The sequence below is a fragment of the Oncorhynchus keta genome, chromosome 29, assembly GCF_023373465.1.
Source record: "Oncorhynchus keta strain PuntledgeMale-10-30-2019 chromosome 29, Oket_V2, whole genome shotgun sequence".
NCBI classification, from domain to species: Eukaryota; Metazoa; Chordata; class Actinopteri; order Salmoniformes; family Salmonidae; genus Oncorhynchus; species Oncorhynchus keta.
Window position 1 is genome coordinate 10,625,023 of NC_068449.1, and position 12,890 is coordinate 10,637,912.

Genomic DNA, 12,890 nt, shown 5'->3' on the forward strand with positions numbered 1-12,890 from the left:
ACGGCATAGGCAAGATGCAATAGATGGTATAGTGTACAGTATATACATATGAGATGAGTAATGTAGGGTATGTAAACATGATATAAAGTGGCATTGTTCAAAGTGGCTAGTGATACATGTATTACATCAAGATGCAAGGATGATCAAATGGGAAATTGGATGCACCTGAACTCAATTTCGAGTCTCATAGCAAGGGGTCTGAATACTTTTCTAAGGCACTGTCTATACACACCATATTCACACTCACTAGACTATATATACCCACCATTTACACACTCACTCACATACAGTACATTGACACTTCCACACAAAATCCACACACATTCATAAAAAATACACACACACACACACACACACACACACACACACACACACACACACACACACACACACACACACACACACACACACACACATGCAGACCGACAAAAGACACACACACACACGCACACACACACACACGGACGCACGCACGCATTCAAAGATACACACACACACACACACACACTCACACGCACACATGCAGACCGACAAAAGACACATACACACATTAATTACACAGACACACACACACACGCACACGCACACATGCAGACCGACAGAACACAAACACACATACATACACATAACACACACATGAATTGATGCTGCTTCTCTCTTCTTTATTTTACTTGTATTATTATCTATCCTGACACCTAGTCACTTTACCCTGCCTTCATGTACATATCTACCTTAAATACCTCTTGCTGTATTTCTGCACATTGATCTGGTACTGGTAATACCTGTATATAGATCCACATTGATCTGGTACTGGTAATACCTGTATATAGATCCACATTGATCTGGTACTGGTAATACCTGTATATAGATCCACATTGATCTGGTACTGGTAATACCTGTATATAGCTCCACATTGATATGGTACTGTTAATACCTGTATATAGATCCACATTTATCTGGTACTGGTAATACCTGGATATAGCTCCACATTGATCTGGTATAGGTTATCCTTGTATATTGCTCCATTCTTGTTAATTCTATTTTATTTTTAAACTCTGCATTGTTGGGAAGGGCCCATAAGCAATAATTTCATGGTAAAGTCTGCACCAGTTGTATTCGGCGCATGTGACACATATGGTTTGTTTTGATTTGATATGACAATGCTTTCTGGAACGTAAAATGATGGTAGATTACCAGGACATGTGGTTCTCAGAACACCACTTCCTCTTTCAACCAAACAAGAATGGCTTTTTGGGGGAAATGCGCTTAAATGCATTGAGGGAAAAGTGTTTGAAACATAACTGAATATATATTTGTATCCTTTCATCCAGCTGAGTTGATGTGACCTTCAAGTGCCAGTTCTCAGTTCAAATCAAATCAAAGCTTTTTTGTCACGTGCGCCGAATACAACAGGTGCCACCTTACAGTGAAATGCTTACGTACAGGCTCTAAACAATAGTGCAAAAAAAGGAATTAGGTAGGTAAAGAAATAAAACAACAGTAAAAAGACAGGCTATATACAGTAGTGAGGCTATAAAAGTAGCGAGGCTACATACAGACACCGGTTAGTCAGGCTGATTGAGGTAGTATGTACATGTAGATATGGTTAAAGTGACTATGCATATATGATGAACAGAGAGTAGCAGTAGCGTAAAAGAGGGGTTGGTGGGTGGCGGGTGGTGGGACACAATGCAGGGGCTCCATTAGGGGCTCAAGTGTTGAGGATCAGCGTGGCAGATGTGTTGCTACCTACCCTCACCACCTGGGGGCAACCCGTCAGGAAGTCCAGGATCCAGTTGGAGAGGTAGGTGTTTAGTCCCAGGATCCTTAGCTTAGTGATGAGCTTTGAGGGTACTATGGTGTTGAACGCTGAGCTGTAGTCAATGAATAGCATTCTCACGTAGGTGTTCCTTTTGTCCAGGTGGGAAAGGGCAGTGTGGAGTGCAATAGAGATTGCATCCTCTGTGGGTCTGTTTGGGCGGTATGCAAATTGGAGTGGGTCTAGGGATTCTGGGATAATGGTGTTGATGTGGGCCATTACCAACCTTTCAAAGCACTTCTTTGCTACGGACGTGAATACTACAGGTCTGTCATTTAGGCAGGTTGCCTTTGTGTTCTTGGGCACTGGGACTATGGTGGTCTGCTTGAAACATGTTGGTATTACAGACTCAATCAGGGACATGTTGAAAATGTCAGTGAAGACACCTGCCAGTTGGTCAGCACACGCCCGGAGCACATGTCCTGGTAATCTATCTTGCCCCGCAGCCTTGCAAATGTTGACCTTTTTTAAGGTCTTACTCACGTCGGCTACGGAGAGCGTGATCACACAGTCATCCGGAACAGCTGATGCTCTCATACATGCCTCAGTGTTGCTTGCCTCAAAGCGAGCATAGAAGTGATTTAGCTCGTCTGGTAGGCTCATGTCACTGGGCAGCTCGCGGCTGGGCTTCCCTTTGTAGTCTGTAATAGTTTACAAGCCCTGCCACGTCCGACGAGCGTCAGAGCCGGTGTAGCATCTTACATTCTTAGCCCAGGATTTCTTTTAAGCTTCCGGGTTAGAGTCCCACAATTTGAAAGCAGCAGCTCTACCATTTAGCTCAGTGCGAATGTTGCCTGTAATCAATGGCTTCTGGTTGGGGTATGTACGTACAGTCACTGTGGGGATGACGTCCTTGATGCACTTATTGATAAAGCCAGTGACTGATGTGGTGTTCTCCTCAATGTCATCGGAAGAATCCCGGAACATGTTCCAGTCTGTGATAGCAAATCAGTCCTGTAGTTTAGCATCTGCTTCATCTGACCACTTTTTTATTGACGAGTCACTGGTGCTTCCTGCTTTAATTTGAGCTTGTAAGCAGGAATCAGGAGGATAGAGTTGTGGTCAGATTTACCAAATGGATGGCGAGGGAGAGCTTTGTACGTGTCTCTGTGTGTGGAGTGTGGCAAGTGTCTGTGTGTCAGTGTGTGGCAAGCAAAATCTAGAGACTTCCTTCGATTTCGTGCACCAGCAGTTGTTTACAAATATGCACAGACTGCCCTCCCCCTCGTCTTACCGGAGTGTGCTGATCTCTCTTGCCGGTACAGCGTATATCCCGCTAGCTGAATATCCATGTCGTCATTCAGCCACGATTTCTTGAAACATAGGATATTACAGTTTTTGATGTCCCGTTTGTAGGATATTCTTGATCGTACCTCGTCTAGTTTATTGGACGTTTGCAAGTGGTATTGACGATAATGGCAGCTTTCCCACTCACCTTTTTCCTTTCCTGATCAGGCATCCGACTCTTTGTTCTCTGTACCTGTGTTGCTTTCTCTTGCAAATAATAGGGATCTTGGCCCTATCGGGTGTTTGGAGAATGTCCTGTGCATCTTGATTGTTGAAGAAAAAATCTTAGTCTAATCCGAGGTGAGTGATCGCTGTCCTGATTTCCAGAAGCTCTTTGTCTAATCCGAGGTGTGTGATCGCTGTCCTGATTTCCAGAAGCTCTTAGTCTAATCCGAGGTGAGTGATTGCTGTCCTGATTTCCAGAAGCTCTTAGTCTAATCCGAGGTGAGTGATCGCTGTCCTGATTTCCAGAAGCTCTTAGTCTAATCCGAGGTGAGTGATCGCTGTCCTGATTTCCAGAAGCTCTTAGTCTAATCCGAGGTGAGTGATCGCTGTCCTGATTTCCAGAAGCTCTTTGTCTAATCCGAGGTGAGTGATCGCTGTCCTGATTTCCAGAAGCTCTTAGTCTAATCCGAGGTGAGTGATCGCTGTCCTGATTTCCAGAAGCTCTTTGTCTAATCCGAGGTGAGTGATCGCTGTCCTGATTTCCAGAAGATCTTTTTTCCGTGAGATACGGTTGCAGAAACATTATGTACAAAATAAGTTACAAATAACGAAAAAAAAAACACATAATAGCATAATTGGTTGGGTGCCCGTAGAGCTGCTACCATTTCTTTTGGCGCCATTTTGTCAATATTTGTAGCCGCGTCTTCATCAGATGCCACTCCCATCATTGATGATGTCTATTTCACAGAAAACATAATTGAGAACATAGAGCTCCCATGGAGTGGCGGCAATGAAGTTTGATAAAAACGCAGGTGAAAAACTCAGGTGAAAGGTAGTGAAAGAACATATGATCAAATCAGTGGGCTCCATTGGCCCTGGTAAGGCCCCCTCAGAGCATGCTCATTGCTCACCACCTCATATAACAGGAGGAGTCTGGGCAGCACTCTGAAAAGGATATGCTTCTCTCTCTTTCTCTCTCTCACTCTCACTTTCACTCTCACTCTCACTCACTCTCTCACTCTCACTCAATTAAATTCAGTTTAAGGGGCTGGGAAACATATGCGTACATTGACAAAGCAAGTGAAATAGATAGTAAACAATAGTGAAATAAACAATCAAAAATGAACAGGAAACATTACACTCAAATGTCAAATGATGTGTATTAACAGTATGCAGTGTGCAAATAGTTCAAGTACAAAAGGGAAAATAGATAAACATAAATATAGGTTGTATTTACAATGGTGTTTGCTCTTCAATGGTTGCCCTTTTCTTGTGGCAACAGGTCAAAAATCTTGCTGCAGTGATGGCACAATGTGGCATTTCACCCAATTGATATGGGAGTTTATCAAAATTGGATTTGTTTTCAAATTCTTTGTGGGTCTGTGTAATCTGAGTGAAATATGTGTCTCTAATATGGTCATACATTTGGCAGGAGGTTAGGATATGTAGCTCAGTTTCCACCTAATTTTGTGGGCAGTGTGCACATAGCCTGTCCTCTCCTGAGAGCCAGGTCCGCCTTTGGAGGCCTTTCTCAGTAGCAAGGCTATGCTCACGGAATCTGTAAATAGTCAAAGCTTTCCCTAAGTTTGGTCAGGTATTCTGCCACTGTGTACTCTCTGTTTAGGGCCAAATAGCATTCTAGTTTGCTCTGTTTTTTTTGTCAATTCTTTCCAATGTGTCAAGTAATTATCTTTTCTCATGATTTGGTTGGGTCTAATTGTGTTGCTGTCCTGGGGCTCTGTGGCATCTTTTTGTGTTTGTGAACAGAGCCCCAGGGCCAGCTTACTTAGGTGTCTCTTCTCCAGGTTCACTCTCTGTAGGCGATGGCTTTGATATGGAAGGTTTTTTTCTGGATTTTGATAATTAGCGGGTATCGGACTGATTCTGCTCAGCTTGCAATATTTGGGGTTTTACACTGAGGACATTTTTGCAGAATTCTGCATGCTGAGTTCCATTTTGTAAATTATTGGTTGTTGATAGGACCCAAGACCTCGCAACCATAAAGGGCAATGTGTTCTATAACTGATTCAAGTATTTTTAGCCAGGTCCTAATTGGTATATCAAGTTTTATATTCCTTTTGATGGCATAGAAGGCCCTTCTTGCCTTGTCTCTCAGATTGTTCACATCTCTCTCTCTCTCTCTCTCTCTCTCTCTCTCTCTCTCTCTCTCTCTCTCTCTTTCTCTCTCTCTTCAATTCAATGGGCTTTATTAGCATGGGGGTGTCTCTCTCAAGTGAGGGAGTGTTGAGTTAAAGGGGATAAAGGAAAGTTTTCTCATATATACAGGTTGAATGTAGGCCTCAGTTGTCAAGCCTATAGAATTGAGTTGAGGGGTGCAGGGAGGCTGAAAAGATTTGGCAAATGCACCGCCCTTGACTGCAAAGCGCTACAGAGGGTGGTGCGGACAGCCCAGTACATCACTGGGGCTGAGCTCCATGCCATCCAGGACGTCTATAACAGGCGGATTCAAAGGAACGCCTAAGAAATTGGCAGACTCCAGCCACCCAAGCCATAGATTGTTCACTCTGCTACCGTCCGGCAAACGGTACCGGAGCATCGGTTCTCGGAAATAAATGCTCTGAGACAGCTTCTACCTCCAAGCTGTAAGACCGCTAAATAGCCAGACTGCTAAATAGTCACATGTGACAAATACAATTTGATTGGGGGGGGGGAGTAGTTACTCTACATGGTCTGGGGACCCCTTAATCCCCTGCTGGTTTTACTATGGGCTCCTGTGTGTGTGTGTGTGTGTGTGTGTGTGTGTGTGTGTGTGTGTGTGTGTGTGTGTGTGTGTGTGTGTGTGTGTGTGTGTGTGTGTGTGTGTGTGTGTGTGTGTGTGTGTGTGTGTGTACAACTAACACCCACTGCATATCATTTACCCAGCAGGCAGGCAGGCAGGCCAGGCCATTTAGCTTAGTTTTTTTTTCTTTCTCAGACTTCTATGTCTCTCAAGGGAACAAATTAGCTGCCTGAAGAACTGTACGCTTGTTGACCATGCTAAATAATCATTGACTTCAAAATGAAGTAGAAAACAAAATGTTTTCTACTTGTGTTGATGTGTAAAGTATGTAGCGAAATCCAAAGTGTTGGATAGTGCTGTAGTATTATGTAGCAGAACCACAGTGTTGGATTGGGCTACCTGAGGCGGGTTTGTGAAATGAAGAGACTTGGTTTAGACTAATGTACTGTATAGCTACTCTTTCAGCATGATGTGGTGTGGGTTTGTTATGGAATGTTACCGTCCAGAGGTAATTCCCTCCAAAAGTCCCAACAGTGAGATAAAACCCAAGGTCAAGACCTGGCCCCACAATGTAGCATTCACCTAGCGCTAACGCTGCTTCTCTGACAGCAGGTTTAAGTGGGGGAAAATGACGTAATAAATGAATAATTTCAGGTCGTATACATTACCTGGCTATAGTGTGTAGAGTATGAATGCATGGAATAAATATGTCTTCGGTTTATGAAGTGAGAAATGGACCAATGCAGATGCTCTGTTGTTGTTGCTATTGCTCAAATTAGGTGACTCCACTTTAATGGCCATTCACACTCCAGGCATCCCGGCATTATGCAAGTCCAATTTATTGGCCCTCTGAAACTTCTAGTTTTCACCAATAAAAATACTCCAGTCATTAGGTAATCCTGATATACCTCTGTTTAGCCCAGATAGAGAGCTTGATGAGGTTAAAGTAGACTCATGCCGAACACAGTTTGTCAGACAGAAAACAGTCTGCCTTGGATATAGAAGATATCTGCTAAATGTTTCTGCTAGCGTCCAAATGAGGCAATTAAAGCATACACTCATAACCTGCAAGGACACTAATGACCAAGCAATCCCAGACAGTCACAAAGTATACCAGGAACTGCAATGAAACTTAACCGTGCCTCATTATTTGGTTTGTAGACTGGCTTCCTACAGTCTTTGTCACCACTGGGATTCTGTGTTGTTACAATCAGACTGGCCCCACAATGTAGCATTCACCTAGCGCTAAAGCTGCTCCAGACAGCAGGTTTAAGTGGGGAAAATGACTAGGAAGGTACAGTGATGCCGAAACGTTGGCGATTTACTCAATAAATTACTGGGATTTTATACATGGAGTGTACGCCAGCTCATGTTTTTTATTCTATGATCAGACAGTGAAACATCACTTGAAGAGTTAACGAGAGTACGTTAGTGGTACAGTAAAGGCAAGCAGTCAGTGGTTTATAGGTCTACGGTATGTATAGCACACGATCAAAAGTATGTGGCAACCTGCTCGTCGAACATCTCATTCCAAAACCATGGGCATTAATATGGAGTTGGTCCCCTCCTTTGCTTCGATAACAGCCTCCACTCTTCTGGGAAGGCTTTCCACTAGATGTTGGAACATTGCTGTGGGGACTTGTTTCCATTCAACAACAAGAGCGTTAGTGAGGTCACCAGTGGTGTAAAGTACTTAAGTAAAAAATACTTTAAAATACAAATTAAGTCGTTTTTTGGGGTACCTACACTTTACTTAACTATTTATATGTTTGACTACTTTTACTTCACTACATTCCTAAAGACAATAATTTACTTTTTACTCCATACATTTTACCTGACATCCAAAAGTACTTGTTACATGTTGAATGCTTAGCAGGACAGGAACATCAAGACAACACATGGTCATCCCTTCTGCCTCTGATCTGGCGGACTCACTAAACACAAATGCATCTTTTGTAAATGATGTCTGAGTGTTGGAGTGTGCCCAGGGCAATCCATACATTTGAAAAACAAGAAAATGGTGCCGCAAGCTTTGCTTAATAGAAGGAATTTAAAATGATTTATACTTTTACTTTTGATACTTAAGTATATTTTAGCAATTCAATTTACTTTTGATACTTAAGTATATTTAGAATCAAGTACTTTTCCTCAAGTAGTATTTTACTGGGTGACTTTTACTTTTACTTGAGTTTCTTTCTATTAATTTATCTATACTTTTACTCAAGTATGACAATTGAGTACTTTTTCCACCACTGGAGGTCGGGCACTGATGTTGGGCAATTAGGCCTGGCTCGCATTCTGCGTTCCAATTCATCCCAAACGTCCTAGGTGGGGTTAAGGTCAAGATCTTCCACACATATCTCGACAAACCATTTCTGTATGGCCCTCGCTTTGTGCTCGGGGGCATTGTTATGCTAAAACAGGAAAGGGCCTTCCCCAAACAAAGTTGGAATCACAGAATTGTCTAGAATACCATTGTATGCTGTAGCTTTAAGATTTCCCTTCACTGGAACTAAGGGGCCTAGTCCGAACCATGAAAAACAGCCCCAGACCATTATTCCTCCTCCACCAAACTTTACAGTTGGCATTCTGCATTAGGGCAGGTAGTGTTCACCTGGAATCCGGCAAACCAAGATTCGTCTGTCGGACAGCCAGATGGTGAAGTGTGATTCATCACTCCAGAGAATGCTTTTTCACTGCGCCAGAGTCCAATGGCGTCAACATTTACACCCCTCCAGCCGACACTTGGTCATGGAAACATCATTTTTTTGTTACTAACATGAAGCTCCCGACAAACAGTTCTTCTGCTACCAGAGGCAGTTTGGAACTCGGTAGTGAGTGTTTGCAACCAAGGACTGACAATATTTCCGCACTATGTGGAAAGTCCGGTTCTGTGAGCTTGTGTGGCCTACCACTTCGTGGCTGAGCCGTTGTTGCTCCTAGATGTTTCCATTGCACAATTACAGCACTTATATTTGACCGGGACAACTCTAGCAGGGCAGACATTTGTCAAACTGACTTGTTGGAAAGGTGCATTCCTATGATGGTGCCATGTGGAAAGTCAGTGAGTTCTTCAGTAAGGCCATTCTACTGCCAATGTTTGTCCATGGAGATTGCATGGCTGTGTGCTCGGTTTTATACACCTGTCAGCAATGTGTGTAGCTGAAATTGCCGACTCCACTAATTTGAAGGGGTGTCCATATACTTTTATCTACTACAATCCTTAATTGTTATTGTGGTCTAACTTTAGCTGTTCATGCATTCACATATTTGATTTACATGTACACCTAATGGTAGAGCAAAGCTTAGGGTGCAAGAGCTCCATATCCTGATGAGATCCCTCTAGCCGTGTTCAGGTACTGTAGGAGTAAGTTGGTGAATCTTTACAGCTAAATTGACATCGTCACACACAACTAGTGACTCGGATGTAGATCATTCTGGCTGCTTTGTGTTTCTCAGTGACTGAAAAAAGTGACTGAAAAACAGCATCCTTCCTCAAAGTATTTAACTGTTGGATCAGTCTTTTCTGCATTTTCCTCTGCAGTTTCCTCTATAGCCTAAGCAGGCTACAGAAGCATTAAGAGCACGTGCTTAGTTGGAGACCTCATGCCTGATGCCAGGTTTTCTATTGACCCTCCTTGGTAACGATTTGTCCAGTTGTGTTCAGGCATTAAGAGCGATGTGGCTAGAGGGCAGGACCTTTGATCCATTGATTGTGAAGATTGTCTAGGCTCAAGTCACTGGTGCCCTTTGACCCTCCAGGTCCATTCTGGCTATGGCCAGTCTGCAATCCAGAGCTGGCATCCCTTACAGGTCAGTGTAACTTTTAGCCCTCACTGTAAATAATTTAACCTCTGCGCACCGAACCCGTTAGCGGAATGAAATTCGACAACATTCGATGATCGCTACATAAATAGTCATATTAAACATGAATGAAAATACAAGTGTCTCACATGTTTCGAAAGCCTAGAATCTTGCTAATCCAACCGCGTTGTCAGATTTAAAAACGGATTTACTGCGAAAGAATATGATGCGATTATCTGAGGATAGAGCCCCATAAAAAACAACTATTTCAACCAGCACAAGCATAACAAAATCACAAACTGCAATAAAATAAATTGTTTATCTTTGACGATCTTCCTCTGTTTGCAATCCCAATGCTCATTGTTACACAATGAATGCTCTTTTGTTTAATAAAATCTATTTTTATAGCCTAACACGAAACATTTTGTGAACCACTTGTGTCGTGAATTCCGTCTCATTCCATTTTCGACTACACATTCGATGTAAATACACAGACTAAATGTGACTTTTCCAGTCATGTTTGGTTTCATTTCAATCAACTGGTTTGTTTATAACACAACCAAACCTGGTGGGTTATTTCACGTGTATTGTATTGACTGAAAGAAACCAATTTGAAGAAAACAAGTAATGACATCATTGTGCACCAATGATATGACCGCTGTTTCGTTGATTGACTGTATTTTAACCCAATAACCACTGATCGTCTTGAAATCTAGCTGGGTAGATAGCCAATGAGCTGAGGTAAATGGCAATATGTAATGTTTATGTGTTGGAAGACCAACCCATGTAGTAAACTCCGGGGTAAAGAGGTTAATTCGCCATTGAAGATTCATACCGGAAGGAGCCATGCATGTTACGCACAGCGTTATTTTGGTAAAGCGCATCTTCAGCTGTTTATATATCAATCAGTATGGCGACTAAGTCAGGGAAAGCTAAATCTAAGTCTAGATATACAGATGTACACACAATTTTAGAAGAAATTGATCGGGAAAGTGAGACAGAGATTGTTGGAGGACGATTAATTTAGCGATTCCCAAATATTAGGAATATTTTTTGAACGGAGAGGACATCGTTTTGGACTGGTAAGTTTTTCTCATGCCAATGCCGTTGTTTGAAATTAATAATATAAAATATTATTTGTGAAATGAAATATCCTATTTGAGGCTGTTGAGGGCAGGGCAGGCCCACAACAATGTCCAAAGTGAAATGGAGACAGTAGATACAGCTGGTCTGTTGTATTATAATAAAGACTGTAGATCTAGCTGGTCTGTCATAATATAATAGAGACAGTAGATCTAGCTGAAATGTCATACTATAAATGAGACAGTAGATCTAGCAGGTCTATACTAATATATTCAACCTTATGTTCCCTGCACTCTATATATATCTGTTTATTATACATGTTGATACAGGGTTCATATGTGAAACTATTCTAACGGAACATTTTCTTTCACAGTGACACTGACTCCGAATGGGAGCCCCCAGTGCCAAGGTGTCCATCCCCCACTGAAGCTGGTTCATCCAGCTCCTGCCACAAGTGGTGTTCATCTGCCCAAATTTATTTCTGCAGGCATGGATGTGCTTCAGGGCCAAAAGGGCACAGCATGGAGGCATCGCTGTGTTCTTTGCAAAATGAAGTACCCCATCACCTGTACCACATGCTTGGTGACCCTCTGCTTTACAGCAGAAAGAGATTGCTATGGCACCTGGCATCAGCAGCACAATATTGTGTAGAGGACTGAGGGTCTTCCAAATATTGAAAGTGTTATTTTGTAAATGTATATATATTTTTTCATGTTTTTTCTCATTTGTTTTTTTTTTTTGGGGGGTGTGTTAGAATACCATTTTGGTATTTTGTATATAGTTATTCCATTCAAAATGTATAACTTCACCAATTTGGCACATTGGGCTACTTGTGTGGGACACCTGGGTGACTTCATGATAAATGTCATGTAGCACACTCATTTTGGAAGTTATCATTCTGAAACTTTGCACAAGTACTGTTGCCCTCTTATGTCTTTCCCTGAAATTGTCCCCATCATCCTATCTGAATGTTTGTTTTGTCTTGTTCATTTTAAAGATGATGATACAACAACAAAAATTAAAAAACATATGTTTTTTTCATTATATTATCTAAACCATATCTATTGTGTTATATTCTCCTACATTCAATTCACATTTACACAAACGTCAGAGTGTTTTCTTTCAAATGAAACCAAGAATATGCATATCCTTGGTCCTGGGCCTTAGCTACAGGCAGCTAGATTTGGGTATGTCTTCAGGCGGAATTTGAAAAAAGTAGGGGGGTAGCTGTAAGAGGTTTTAACATCATTTGTATAGACTGGCCAACTGACAAATCTACATGAGAAACAAGTTATCACTATTTTTTTTGGTTAACTACTACACTTGTCTTTCGATTTCAGAGGAGACATGCGGTCATATCTCAAAAAGTCAAGGAGATAAATGGTGACAAAGCTCTTAAAAGTCACTAAAAGTGCGTCTTCATGGTAAATTTACAAGAGTGATGGTTCCTCGAGTCAGGAAAAAAAGACTTATGATCTGTGTTGTTGCCGAATGTAGTGGGTTTCTAATGGCTTTGATGGCTAAAACACATGTTAGAACAAAGCGTCTGTTCAGGCTGGTTCAGGCTTGGTCAGTGTGACCACGGCACACATGGTACTTCTCTCTCCCATGTGTCCTACAGCTCATTTTCCGTGCAGCACAGTTTTCGGCTCGGCTAGCTTAGCCTAGTGTCTGTTCTTCTGCAGATGCAGTTGTGCTGCCGTGTCTGTGTAAGTGTCTGTGTGTGCCTGTGTGTCCATGCATGACACACAGGCACAGAATGCCCCTCTCCCCACAGGTGTGATTACTACCTCTAAGAGTTTTTAGCTTGAGGTAGTCACCTAAGACACGTACTTGGGAGTATGACTAGATGGTACACTGTCCTTCTCTCAGCACATATCAAAGCTGCAGTGTAACGGTTCTCTTCTATCTCCTCCTCTGACGAAGAGGTGGAACAAGGATTGGACCAAAATGCAGCAAGATGATGATTCCTGATATTTTAATGAAGGAAAA